The 11,158-nt window shown below is 45.1% G+C and overlaps 1 long non-coding RNA gene across 2 annotated transcripts in view; it reads right to left on the bottom strand.

The window, feature by feature from the left end:
* Positions 1 to 1,725: 1,725 nt before the first annotated feature.
* LOC103663224 overlaps positions 1,726 to 11,158 on the bottom strand; it is a 17,992-nt gene continuing 8,559 nt past the window's right edge. For both annotated transcript variants that reach the window (XR_568715.2, XR_568716.2), the window contains exon 5: positions 1,726 to 1,884. This is a non-coding gene — a long non-coding RNA (uncharacterized LOC103663224). The remainder of the gene's footprint in view (positions 1,885 to 11,158) is intronic.

The raw sequence follows: 11,158 nt of genomic DNA, 5'->3' as shown, positions 1-11,158 counted from the left end.
CATCAAGTCTAAATACATGCAAAATCTCAACGATAGTGTTCAGAGGCACACACTTATGTGGTCAAAGTGTGAAGAAAAATCAGGAAGTAATGAGCGTAAAGGGGTGGGCCAGGCACAGGAGGCCCTGACATGCGCTAACACCGTTCTAGAGTCACCCGGGAGAAAAAGCAAGTCTAAGAGAATCTCAGTCCCTAACAATGCGCAATAATTAGTTTCTAGAATGAGAGCATCTCAGGATTGGAAGGAACCTTAAAGGTCAATAAGCAAAATAGCGCTTTGATTTTTTTTATTTCAATTTTTATTGTTATATTTCAAGACAGGTAAGAGATTTCAGTAGAGGGTTGCCAAACTTTTTATTTTGTCAGGTCAAGTATATATATATATTTTTTTTTTTTTTTTTGAAGACTTATCTATTCAAGTGAAGAGAACAGTGGGAGGAGCAGAAGGAGAGGGAGAAAGAGTCTCCAGCAGACTCCAGGTTGAACACAGAGCCTGATGGGGGCCTCAATCCCAGGACCCTGAGATCACGACCTGAGCTGAAACCAAGAGTCAGATGCTTAACCGACTGCACCACCCAGGTGCCCCCTGGTAAAGTATATTTAAAAACGAATACTATTTATCATTACCATTAGTTCGTAAAAGATGGCATTTTACCCTTACAAAGTAAGGTAAAGCAAGAAGCAAAATATTGGAATAAATAATAGTCCTCTAAGTGGAATCAGTTAAGATTAGTGATGTGTGTTGCCTCTGTCTTTCTAGGGACTTTGTAAAAATGTTATACTGGACTATCACCCGTACCTAGACTAGCATACGGTGAACCCTGACCTCATCTCCCACTCATCTGATGCTCAAGCCTTCGTCCCCCAACCCCTGAAGAGCGTTGCTAGAGCCTATCCATGTTTGAAGACTTGAGTGAATGAGAACTCACTCCTTCCTAATGACGTGTCCTCATCTCTGAACATCCGTGACTATTTGAATTTTCTTCTGTTTGTTGGACCTAATTCCAGTTCTTTGTTTTCCCCTAATTGGTCCTAGACCAGCAGCTGCATGTCCTGTCCAGACTCCATTCTCTCTTATGGGCTCCTCAAGACTTGAGTGCTGTGCCCTCTCCCCCTCTGACTCCTGCTGCTCCTCATCTTTAAACATCCCCAGGTCTCTTGTACGTAGTTCAGATACATACCCCGAGTCCTCAGCGTCCTTGTCATTCTGCTTACAGCGTTCCACTTTGTCACTATCTTTCAAAATAGGGCGTTCCAAACTGAGTGCAACCTTCCTGGTAGTGTGCCTCGCCCAGAGCGGGTAAACCCACCCTCTCTCTTACTCTAGCTATTAGACCTCATTCACTGTAGCCGAAAATCACCCGAGTCAACCCTCCAGTTCTTATTAACACATTTGATTAAAAATGGGCTGGTAATAAGAAGAGTAGGATAACATCTTAAAATTTGGAAGATTGGAGAATGGCCAGTTATTTGTTTTTAAATGCTCTGAATTCACCTCATTTGTGCTTAGTCTCCATCCTTCCACCTGTCAGAAAATATACCACCGTTAGTGCTCTGGCACTAGGCACTAAGGAGGACTTGGGCGGAGGTGTGCCGCCGGTGCAGTGTAGCGCGCTGGGCAAAGTTCCCGAGCTGCCGCTAGGCCTCGGTGACTGCGCGCTAGCGCCACCTGCTGGCCCCAGAGTCCCTCACAGCTCCTCCAGGCGGCTGACTCCTTGGTCACGGAGACTGACTTACAGGTCTGTGATTTGCAGAACTTACTTTTTTCCTTCTTAGAAAATTTAAATGATGCGGATTATTCACGTAGAGTCTTCTGTTACTCATGTTATCCGTTAGGTCACAAAAGGAACAGTTCAGTATCTCAGGGAACTACACCTGTGTTTGCCTGGACCAAGACACACAAACGAAGGTAAAATGACGAAATATCCTTGTCTATCTTGGCATGATGAGAAAGTAAGACAATACGCAAAGAAATCAATAATAAAAATACCAACCTGAATTTGGACTATTAAAAGATTATACATATATTTTTAATATAAATATCCCAGCCTGTAATACTTTGCAATATATATGTATCTCCACATATACATATATATTCAATTTCATATTTAAAAGAAATTCACACAATAGAAATTCACAAGCATTTGACCGAGAGTATGAAATATAGGATTTCGTTCTTCATGCTTCAAAAAAAAGGGAGAAAAACATTTGTTTTCATTAAATATTTTCTAGCCTATGTAACGAGGCAAAATGTATTTGCATTACATAAAATGAAGATACTTATGTTTGTATCACTTATAATTATCAAAGCTCATCCTCTACTTTATTCCTTTAATTCTTAAGAAGTCACCTTCTTTCCAGACTAGCATTCCACTCCATTAATATCACCCTGTACAACTCCCTCAGGGTGTTTTTGTACTTCTCGAGTCAATAAAACACAATGATAGGGGAAAAGACTGAAAATTTGAAATTCTGGAGTTATTTGCATTCCCACTCCATTCCAAACCGGTTCATTCCTTTAACAAATTATGCATCTACAAATAGTGACCATCTACTCTACACCCAGCCCTGTTCCAGGCACTCGAGAGATCATCATGAAAAAGACATTCCTTCCCCCATGTAGCTTGCATTTTAGTGTGGGAAATGGAAAATCACACAGTAAATACACAAATAATTTCAAGTAAGAATGAGAGCTATGGGGAAAATAGAGTACAGGATAGAGACTAGTGAGGGGTATTTGAGGTAGAATGAGGTAGAGATTCTCCAGCTGTCATATTTTCTGTTAGTCTAATGAATAGGCTTTTCTGACTTTCATCAATTACCACGTCCTCCCTCTTCCTCCTCTACCTCCAAAGGGAGAAGAAAGAAAAGGAAAAGCAAAGGAAAAATGACTGAGCGTTCTTTCTGGGACGGAGGGAGACTAATCTTTTCTTTGGATAAAGAAATAAGGGGAGGAGCAAAGAGGTCCCCAAAAGTGGCTTTGGCTGCAGTTGCTGAAGGTGAGAGAATAAATCGTAGGATGAGAAGATGGTAATGAAATCTTAGAGCTTCAGAGGTGTGATAAGAGGGGTGCCTGGGTGGCTTAGTTGGTTAAGTGTCTGACTCTTCATGCTTCAAGGCTCAGGTCATGATCTCAGGATCATGATCTCAGGGTCATGAGATTGAGCCCCACACTGGGCTCCACACTGAGCAGGGAGTCTGCTTGTCCCTCTCCCTCCGCCCTGCCCTTCCCCCACTCACCCTCTCTTTCTCTCTCTCAAATAAATAAATAAATACAATCTTTAAAAAGTGTGACCAGAAAGGATGAGGAGAGGAAGAACTGTAGGGCAGGGTAACACAGGGAGGGTGGGGAGGGAAAAGGAGTGTTGGATCCCCATACTGAGCCGTTCCTTCTTTGAGTGGAGCCTGGCTAGCGCGAGCGACATTTTGCTTCCTTCAGTTGGCAAATGTGTGCTGGACCCACTTAAGAGACATTGAACCGAGGATTATTAACCTAGGGTCTCGCAATCTCCAAGAGATTTCTGGATGGAATTCAAGAGGTTCATGGACTGTATTTTTGTTTTTTGTTTTTTTTCAAAAAGGAAGGAAGGAAGGAAGGAAGGAAGGAAGGAAGGAAGGAAGGAAAACATCTTTGTTTTCACTAAATTCTTACTAAAATTAAGCAGTTTCGTCCAATATGATTGCAGGCCACAAACATCACATTACCGTTGTGGCAGATAGCTCGAGATACCATTTTTGCACATTACTATTTCAAAAGCACACTGATAGGGGGCCTGCCCCTGGATCTTATTCTTCGGTGCATTAAGGAGCACATATATTACTATATCTCACATTTTCTTGAATATTCTGATAACTTCATTTCAATATAATTGGCTTCCTTTGTAATCCTGTGCCTTCTGTTGTATGCATGTAAAAGCACGATGCTGAGAAGGAGTTGAGAAGCTGCCAAAGGGGCTAAGAACCCCTGTATTAATCTCTGTTGAGAGCTTGATTGGGAAGAACAAAATCTTCAAGTCATTCATGCCAGGGGAGCCTGCAGAATTGCTTAAGAAGAGACAGGACTCCATTCACCCCTTCTCTCTGGGGCTCCAGGCACTCGACTTTAGGAGAGATTAATGATCACCACTTGCTAAGAATCCTGGGGAGAAAGTCATACCGTGGGGCCCAGTAGTCAGGCAGTTCAGGGGAAACAGCGCCATCTGGTGGCAGATGTCCGCCCTCGGCTGCACGCTTCTATTTGTCTAGCAGTTAGGAACGTTCAGGGCACAGGGCTTTCTTCAGCAGAGTGGTCAGCGCACGGCTCTACCCTGTTTGCTTGCATCGCATCTGTCCAGTCCTGCCAGTTCCCACTCTAACAGATGTGATGCACGATAACACTCAAGCAAGGTTCTGCAGAATCCCATTGCATGTCACCTCTTTAGAAATGTTCAGGCAGGGGGCGGTGACTGGCAGTATTTGAATTCCCGTTCTCACAAGGCTTCCATAAAGCTGAAGGTCTCTCCCCCCATCAAGAAAGCACTTTCATTTGTGGTAGTGCCTGGAGCACTTCAAATGCAAGGTGCACGAGGTCAGAGGGCTACAGGGGAAGGCCATTTCAGGCCGTCCACAGGCTTCAGGTGGCATTGACCTTCGTGGGTGGACTCTGGCTTTCTGACACCCAGACACTGGACTTGCTTCCATGTTTTGGTCAACTTGTCCTTGAATCATCAGTTGTGATGCTGGCACCTTGCCTGAACGCTGCTGCTTCTCCCCTGCTCCCCGAGCACTTATCCCGACTTCTCCTGCTCCGTTCCTGGTCTTAGCTCCCTCTCCGGGTATCAGGACAGCTTCCTATCTGGTCTCTCTTCCTCTCCCTTTGTCCCCCTGGGTTCATTCTCCACATGGCAGAACAGAGGATCCAGCAAAGACACAAGCCCCATCATCCACTCCTCTGCTCAGAATCCTTCTCACTTGGAGTAAAAATAAAAGACTTCACGCTATCCTACAAGGCTCTGTAATCAGACCTGCAGACAACTCTGTATCTCCTACTACACTCACTCTCGTCAACAATACTGGCCTCCTGGTAGTTCCTCAAACAAATGTGGCGTGCCTCTGCCTCAGGACATTTGCACTTGCTGTTCCTTCTGCCTAAAACAGGGTACCTCAGGTACCAACAAGGCTCATTCTCTCACTTCTTCCACAGGATCAGAGGCCCATACTCTTTCTTTGTTTCATTTTCCCCTATAGTATTTATCACCTCTAACATTTTACGTCTTTTACTTATTAACTTTTCATTGTCTTCCTCCTCCTGCTAGAACATGATTTCCATGACTATTGTCTCTTCATTTTATTGCTGCATCCCTTGTATCTCCAAAGTGCCAATCACAGAGCAGAAAATCCAGTGTCTGCTGGATTAAAGACTCCTGTTTCCTGCCATCAGGGAATCACACTCTACCTGGTAGATGGACCTCCTGTCACTGCCTGTAATGAGATCCGTCCCCTGCCCCGACCCCAGACTCAACCAAAAGCAAAACCCCAAATAGGAGAATGGCCCAAATCTACTTTCCATGTCACATCTGAACCAACCTTGGGATACAAGGGTCGCTCAATTAGAAGTTTTGGCTATGAATACTTGGGGAAAGTTACACTATACAAATCGACAAGGCTTGTATAGGAGGGCTGTGCTTTAGTTTCTCCTTGGGAGCTTTTTAAAAATACCAGTGCTTAGATCCCTCCACTAAGGGATTCCGACCCTATCAGTCTGGGCTGTGGGGGACACGATCAGGCATCGGAAGTTTATAAAGCTGCCAGGTGACTGTAACGTGTAGCCCGGGTTGAGAAAACGAGTTGAGTGCTTTAGGACTGACAAGGCAGAGCCAGCCATTACTGCCCTTGCTTCTCACCACAAGTCCATGTGACCGGTGCGATGGCGGGTGTTGCCGTTCCCATTTTATAGGACAGCCAAGAGAATGACTGACTGCGCCAGCCAGGAAGGATAAGAGCTAGGATTTGAACCCAGTTCTGGCCCCAAATTCAGGACTGTTTCCCTCCAGAGTATAGCAACAGTCACCTCTACTCGAGGTTGTATATCGGCACATGAACAACCTCTTCTCCTGGATGACATACTTCCAATTGCGTTTCACTGTCTTCTTTGCTCAGGACCCAGTACATTCTAGGCCGTCCACGAGTTAAGCGAGTGAATGAATGAGCAAATGAACAAAGGCAACCATTGTGCCCTTGACTCATTTGCTCTGTTGTTCTCGGCAAATTCATTGTCAGGCTTGGGTGTGCCTGTCCTGCTTCGCTGGCTACGCTGGTGACCAGTAAAGTTAGACCCCAGGTTGGTTTTGCTCCAGGAACATATGAGCTCACATTTTCCGCAGGTCAGAGGACCCCTCTTTCCTTTCTTTCTCTCCAGAACATTTCTGCAGCTGAAAGATTGACTGAAGCCTCAGCATGAAGAAATTAAATTTCTGTCTGCTCAGAAATCCCAAACCAGCAGGCTTGTCATAAGTAGGTCTCGGTGGAATAATTCTCTTTCCCAGCGAGTCAGAGTGGGAAGAATGATCCTCGTTAAAGTGTTGTCACCAGTTTCTTTCCAGATGAACCTCACGGTGCCCCACAAACTGAAAAACACCCATCACCTTCCAGTCAGTGATGTTCAAGTCATGTTACCAGGTGCGTGACCGGAGCCTAGGATTGGAGGTTTCTCAGCCTTGGCACTGTTGACCTTTGCAGCTGGATAATTGTTGTGGGGGCTGTCCTGTGCACCATGGGATCGTAGTAGCATCCCTGGCTGCCAGATGCCAGGAACATGAGGCTAATTTAGTGTCAGCGTGGCTGGGGCACAGTGCCCAACTCTCTTGTCAAAGATTATTCTGGATGTTTCCGTGAGTGTGGTTTGGGATGAGATTGTCACTGAAGTTGGGAGACTTTGAGGAAAGCTGATTGTCCTCGATGATGTGGCTGGGCCTCGTCCCATCAATCAAAAGCCCGAGTAGAACAAAAGACTGACCTCCCCGAAGCAAGAGGGACTTCCTCCAGGAGACAGCCTTTGTACTTGAACTGCGGTGTCAGCTCTCCCCTAGGTCAGCAGCCTGATGCCCCTTTGACATGAGCTACCAATTTTGAACTTGTCAGCCTCCATAATTGTGTGAGTCAATTCTTTAAAATCAGTCTATGTGTGTATACACAGATCTTCCTGATTCTGTGTCTCTGGAGAACTCTAATACAGCCCCAGTAGTAACAACCCCAAATGTCTCCAGACATTGCCAGGTGAACCCCCAGGGGCAGATGAGGCTGGCATTCTCTCAGGGCACAGTTTCTAGAGACGCTGACCTGGATAGAATATTCTAGAACCCAGTTGAAGCTGAAATATTGTTAGGGTTGTGTTCTCTCTATATAATTTGGTTGGAGTTTGTCCCAAGCCTGGCCTGACAGCAGAGGTCTCAGAAATCTCTGGAATATCTTAAAACTAATCAGCCCTAGCCTTGAGCCATCACATTCTCTCTTCTAGAAAAACTGTATCCTATTTGCCTGAATTTCACTTCAAAGAAAAGGAAAAGGGAATCACCTTTCAATACAGTCCTTGCAAATGTTCTCATTTTTGGAGATTTCTCTCAGTTACTTTCTGTTGGAAAACAAAGTATTGCTTGGAAAAGATGAGCCATTAGCTAGTTCCATTAATGCTAATGGAGGGCACCTGAAGGAATTTGTTTAAAAGAGGCAAAAACTTTATACAGCCATTATTTCTTAAAGTTGTAAACTTTAAAGTTTAAGTCCTTTCTGAATACAAGTATTGGGTGACTTCAAAAGTGCCTCTCTCGATGACAAGGATACTCCCACCAAAAACGAACATGGAGATTTCATTAAATGAAATGGGACAGTGAGAGCAAACAATGGTTTTAAATACGTACATGTCACTAAGTAAATGAAGTATGACCAGGAGACATCTGGCTAAGCACCTGTGTCCATAACTCTTTAGCAAGTTGGCACAGAGGCATTTTGGGGGCTTCTCTCCCTGACCGAGGAAGGAGCGCTGAGCACTGAATATTCAGGTGTCTATAGCATTTGCTAAGGCAGAAGGATCGGGGGCTCAGCAGTCCCCTCTGCCTTCTCCCTCTTCTTCCTCTGCTTTTCTGCTTTGCCTTTCCTCCCAGCCCCCTGTGCTGCTTCTCTCTCGCGCTTTGTCTGCTTGCTCTCCCTGCTTTGTTTCCTCTCGGGTCCTGCCAGAGACCTCCATCCCCTTGAGTATACGTACCCCTTCTTGTTCACGAATCAAATCCTGATGGAGGGAGGAGAAGAATTCAGAAGAGGGGAGGAAACGGCCAGGAGCCTATGCAGATGGACAGGGTCTGGGAAAAGTCACGCGGATGGTGACTTCCATAAACTTGGCAAACCATCACCCACTGCCCCCCAGCCCACGTGAATCTCAAAACGGGGCTTCCCGGTACATAATTCCAACAAAGCAAACAGAAAAAAGAAAAAGAAAAGAAAAGCAAAGGTTGTGTCTCAGTGACTCCTTCTGCTGCAGGGGTGAATTTGCTGCAAAAATCAGCATTTTTTTGTCTTTTTAAATCAGATTGATTTGGCTACACTCCCACTCACCAGAGCTAGTGAATACTTTCAGTTGGGTTTAGACACCCCTCCCTTGTTCATGGATCATGGGGGTCCTCTGGGGCTCTCGCTGCCTATAAAATAGAGGAGTAGGGCCTTTATGTTTAGTTCATTATGATTGCCAAGGAGATGCCCGTTCCCCAAGCCCCGTGACCTTCAGAGGCAGGTCCTTGCGCTCCACCTCCTGTTCCTCCACGTTCCAGGAGCCCCACCTGCCACCCCACCTCCACCCCCTTTCCTAGCCCCTGCCTCATTCTACCCTCCTGACACCTGCAGTGGTTTCCCTCCACTTCTGTTGCGTTCTTCCAGAATCCTGGCTGTTTTCTCTTCTCTTCTCTTCTCTTCTCTTCTCTTCTCTTCTCTTCTCTTCTCCCTTCCCCTCCCCCTTTTCTTTTCTCTTTTTTTTTTTTCCTCTTTCCCTTCCTATTCTTTTCTTTTCCTTCCTATTCTTTTTTCTTTTCTTTTTTAAAGTCTATTTGTCCTGCTAAGGAGCATGGAGGTGAGAAAAGGGGGAAATAACTCTCATTCTTTTAGTTATAGCCATGAGAATGAGGCTGAATTAATGCCCCAGTATATTATTCTCCAATGCTCCTATTTTCTGATTTTCAGACTTTGGTGAGTTTTCTCAAAAGCTCCTGCTAGAAATAGTTGAGCCCACTGTTAGGTTGTACTTGTCTTACTTTTTTTTTTTTTAATCTCAGTTATTCCTAGGTAATGCTCCTTGATTCACATTATTTCTTCATTATTTTTTCTTTTGTTCCCATGAAAAGGACAGAGCAGCTAAAGTGAGTGAGTCTGGAATGGGGTCACACGCTCCCTGCTCTCCCGCGAGTGTGTTTATGAGCTGTTTCACCCCTTTCTCCAGGTCCTGTCCTGATACATGTAATTTATAGGTATTTTTAAATTAGTCTTATGAATACTTATTTTCAAAGATGTATTACAAAGAAGGCATGTGGGGCCAGGCCGACTTTTCTCCGAATTTAATTCCAAAGTCATTAAGTGGCTACAGTCACTTGTCACCTAATAAGGCAAGAGTCTGGAAGACCAAGCCGGCAATTCTTTCTTTATAAAAGCTCTTAAAACCTGTTCCTTCTTTTTGCTTCCTGCTGTCAGCACATTGGTCTGGACCCATGTCACTCTCTGTTCAGGGGACTGAAATAATCCTCGGTCACTCCTGCCTGTAGCAGATCCTGCCAGGAGCCGTTCCATACCTGCCACCTGCACCTGTTCACTGCACACTGCCCATCCCCCCCTTGCCAGTGGGTGTATCTTTGAAGGCTTCTCCCGAGGCTGCCACATGATGTCGTGTTCCCCTGTGCCAGGCTGAGTGCTGGGGACCTACAGCCTCTGCCCCCAGGAGTAGCCCTCAGCCAACAACTGGTGGGAGCTCATGCGTAAGCGCCCCGGCTCCTGTTCCCCTTGGGAAACTACCAAAGCGTACGCTCTACATGGGCTCCCAGAGTTCCCCAACAAGATTATTCTCTAGTTATCCACAGTGGTAAATAGCTTAACAAGGAGCACTTGGTCGGCAGCCTTCTTTTCTCTCTCTCTCTCCCTCCTGGTCTCTTACAGGTATCTCCTGGCATCCCCTCCAAAATCAGTTCTTTTCACTTGAATCTCTGGTTTGGGGTTGACTTTGGGAGGAACTCACTCTAAGACACTGCCTGTCATGGTTACCCCCACTAAACCATCTTCGTACGGTCTTGCTATGTTGAGCTTTCTTCAAAAGTTCAAAGAGATTAAAAAAAAAAACTTTGCAAACATCACCACCTCCACTCAGAAATTACTGGTCACTTCCCATGGAGCAAGTACAGACAGTCCCTAGTCTGTGGCCTGGGATGCTGTATAACGTGGCTTTTTCCTGCCTGCTCTGATTCTGTTTCCTCTAACTCCCACTCAGAATGGAGATTCCAACTGTTTGTGTCTGTGCACCTGTTCCCAGGGGATACAGTGTTCATCCTGACGCCCGAGCATTTGCTGGCACGATTCCCACCACCTGAACACTCCCCCACCACATGCACCCATTTCAGCGTATCCGAGGCTTACCAAACATTACAACCATCATCCCCTTTGTGGATCTTTTTGCTAAACACACCATGACTTTGGCACCTCGCCTCTACTTCTTTATTCTGATAAATACCAAAGTGTTGTTTATTCCTATCCTGGCCTCCCACCTGGACTGTGAGACCTGCCTAGGGAAGATAAATCATTTTGCATCTTTCAGACCTAGAATGTGGCCCCATAGACACTAGATGAGGAGGCAAAGTTCAGACTCTGCCATTTATTAACTGTGTGACTGTGGGATGGAGATAGATAGATGATAGATAGATAGATAGATAGATAGATAGATAGATAGATAGATGATAGATAGATAGATATTCACCTCTCCGAACTCCTATTTTTTCTATTTGTGTTGTATTTGTGATCTAATGCCTCTTACATATAGTTGTCATAATAATTTGAGTGATATAATAAATATTAAAAATGTTCTAGAAACTATCAAGGGGTATCCAAATGTTCATCGGGATTACATGGTTGACCAGCAAGTCCTCCTGCCGCTGTTG

This window comes from Ursus maritimus, unplaced genomic scaffold (assembly GCF_017311325.1).
Source record: "Ursus maritimus isolate PB19 unplaced genomic scaffold, ASM1731132v1 scaffold_34, whole genome shotgun sequence".
NCBI lineage: Eukaryota > Metazoa > Chordata > Mammalia > Carnivora > Ursidae > Ursus > Ursus maritimus.
Note: the sequence above shows the minus strand (reverse complement) of the source record. Positions and strands in the feature narration are given on the sequence as shown.